The sequence below is a fragment of the Falco naumanni genome, chromosome 1 (assembly GCF_017639655.2).
Source record: "Falco naumanni isolate bFalNau1 chromosome 1, bFalNau1.pat, whole genome shotgun sequence".
Taxonomy (NCBI): domain Eukaryota; kingdom Metazoa; phylum Chordata; class Aves; order Falconiformes; family Falconidae; genus Falco; species Falco naumanni.
The window spans coordinates 70,375,911-70,379,418 of record NC_054054.1 but is presented as its reverse complement, the minus strand read 5'-3'; positions in this window follow the sequence as shown (position 1 = coordinate 70,379,418).

The following is a 3,508-nucleotide window of genomic DNA, read 5'->3' as shown; positions in this document are numbered from 1 at the left end:
CAGCGCCCCCGCCCCCGAGCGAACCCCGCCAGGGGGCCGTCCCGCTTCTGGGTCCCCGCCGCGGTGCCGGGCCGCTCACCGAGCGTCAGCCTCGTCGCGCCGGCCCGAGGCTGAGGGCAGCCGCAGAACCTGCCGGTAACCCGGTGTCACCACGGAGGGGTGGCACGGGGCTGCCCGGAGGTGGCCGCACGCGCGGGCAGAAGGGGAGACGGCAAAACGCCCGGCTGCCGCCAGCCCCGGCCCGGGCACCAGGGGTCACGGCCCGTGAGCCACAGGCACGGAGGCACGCAGCCTGATCCCGGGGGTACACCCGGCTGAGCTCAGCCTGGCCGCCGCCCCCCGTCTGACCCCGCAGGCAGCCCCCGCGCCCACCTGCCGTGACCCACGGAACGCCCGGTGGGGCAGCCGTGACCCACAGAACGCCCGGTGGGGCAGCCGAGGCCAAGGTCCAGGCACAGGCCCAGGCCCGGCGCGCAGGCAGGCACGGCCTCGCCGTACACATCTCGCCGACAGTATCTCCACAGCCGAGGCGCCTGGACCTTGGAATGAGCCGTTCAGCTGGCAGCCAGTTGGGCAACTCGCTTCTGCCGGGCCCCCTCCCTTCCTCCCACAGGCGAGACATGGATTTGTGTCGGGTCTACCTTTTAAGGAAAGTATAATGCACAAAAATAAGTATGCCATTTCACGAATGCTTCTTAACAAGACAATTGTGACTGAGCCCCCAGAATATACCAGTGACATCACTCAGGCGGTTTAGGTGGAAACGCCCATATTTCAGGACAGCAGCCTGGTATTAGCAGCTCCAGCTCAGGAGAGTTTTGTACTATTAACAAGTTATTCTGTAACTGCCTGTTACAAAACTTCTTACGTGTCCCTGTAGTGGCAGAAACAGCATATTTTGAAAGCGGTATGTTTTTTTAACAAGACTCTTACTTAGACCTCTGTGGAACTGTGCTGAATTACATGAACTGAGACACTCGCCCCAGTTGCAAGTTTTCTGAAACCGGAGTTTTCTACTCTGTATGCCAAGCAGTCTGGGTCACAGCACCATGAAGGAGGCATGATTAAAGATACTTCACAAGAAGCAAAACTCATTTGGATAAATTCTTCATTAACAACTTCCATACCACAACGCACAAAGCATCTAGCAGGAAAAAAAAAGTGCCAACAGCAAACTCCACTACCGGGGGTGGGGTGGGGGTGGAATCTAGAGAGCACTACAGTCATATAAATTCTACTACTGGAAAATTTGTTACTCTTTCTGAATTAGAGCCTGAATAACTAATATACTTTCCTGCTTCCCTCATACTTTTTTGGTGGCAGCTAAAAAAGCCCTGGCACAATTTAGCTGCAAGTTGTTCCAAATGACAGTCACCATCTGCACTGGTTATACCAACAGCTGTGGTTGAAGACACTCCACCCCAGCTACCTCTCCGTTTACATGTGCATTTTCAGTTTCTTCCAGAGAAATCAACACAAGATTTCCTTTGCTGCTAAGGGAATTGCAACTTTGTCCTTTAGGTAGCAGCTCTGTCAGTAGCAGAGCTGATAACCTCCTATACTTTCTTCTTCAGCATCTCTAAACATCGGTCTGGTAACAGTTGATTATTGAAGGCACTCTGAAATTTTAAAAAGTCTGTATTTGAAAAGTGCCTTACCACTAGTAGATAAACTGGAAACAATGGCAAACTGATTAAAATAGGTAAATCAAAACAAGTTGCTGGTTGCATGAAAAAGATTTGTCACTGCTCTGTTCTGCAGGGCCAAAGGGTTAATCTCAAAATGGATTATTTTAAGACTTCCTTGTTATCAGTAATAGAAACATAAAGGAATATTTAAATTAGTGTAGTTAAACTCATATTTGCATTAGTTCTTAGGCCCATATTTGCTTAATGCTGAAGAGTTCAAGGAATTCCTGGTTTATTCTATTAAGAATTATTCTCTGTTGCCATTCCTCTGTGAAAACCCTGCTCCATTTCTGAGAGACAGCAAATTTTTTCCCTCAAGGAGTGATGCATTCATACTGATCTAGTTGTTTGTGTAGGGTCTGTACATCACAAGAACAAATCAAAAAGTCTGATCTTTGTTCATGTCAAGTCTGATAAAGCTTAGCCAAATACTAACAGAGCCAAATTCTCTTTCTCAAACTGAAAGAACAATCTGTTTGTACACTGTAAACTAAGTATTTCCCAACAGTACTTCACGGTCCTAATTCACTATTGTTCTGTTTCCTGCTTTTCTTACACCTGTGTGATGTTACCGTCACGTTTAAACCATCGCAAGGTGCCAGCACGCCAGATGGTGACTGGCAGTGGGCAAGACACAATCAGATTCTCCAATCTTCTAAAGGGCCAAATCCTCTCTGAAGTGGGTTTCTCAGGAAATTCAGTGAAGCTGTAGCTAATTACATCAAAGCTAGCGTGATTTGTAATTGTATGTGTTATTTACTTACCTCACAGTCAGAATCTCTCTGTTTATTGTCATTCAAACCAACTGAAATAAATGTATTTGAAAATAGCAATCATATTATAATTCTGTCATTTGGCAGGTAAAATAGACACACCTATCCATTGTATTAACATTTGTACCCTTTTTCTCTCAACGTAGTTGGATTAACTATTTAAATGGGATTAAAAAAACTAAACTGTAACTAAAAACCTTTGAATTAAATAACATATAGCAATGGATATTTCTAGGGGAAGTATCTAGGTAGATATGTAAAAACACCGGACTGAAGCCTTTTTCAAGTGTTTTCCCCAAGTAATTCTATTCACTGCGGTTAAGTGTTTAAGCAGTTCTACCTGTTCATTTTCAACTTGGTCAGGCAGACTCAAACACTCACAGCCCCTATATTTTAGCTTCCAGAGCCTCACAGTCAAATAAATTACAGCTTAATAGCATGCTAAGATAGATACTCAAGTTTCAATATTGCCAGCTCAGGAATCTTGCAGTTCTCAATTCTGCTCTTGCTAATACTAAAAAAAGTTAATGAATTAGAGCTCTAGGAACATAGTCAAAGGATATTGTGAAGATTCAAAAAAACAGAAGCCAAATAAAAAGCATACTGTTTGGCTTAAAGTCTTAAAACAAAAAAGTCTGAAACTTACCAACCTGCAAATCTTGGCTCATTTTTGAAAGCTTGGGTTCACAGAGTGGCACTAGAAATATATCCTTACATATCATAGCAGCAATGTTTCTGAAATTACAGAATTAAAAGGAATCCTTCCCTTAAGGCACATGGGCCAACACACCTTGTGCTGGTACAGTAAAACATTCAAAGGGAAAAGTTTGACTCTGTAATTTTAATAGTTTAATAGTGAATTACAAGTGCTAGGGGCATGATACAGACCTCAAAGTACAAGAGGTATAATGGCATTGCTATGGGAAATCAATCATAACTTGCTTCTTTTCTGAGGCTGCACTATTGGTAACATTTGTGTATTGGTTGCTATACTGAGAAGCTTGGCTTCTGCAAAAAGTTAACATTATGCAATAGATTTCATCCAGC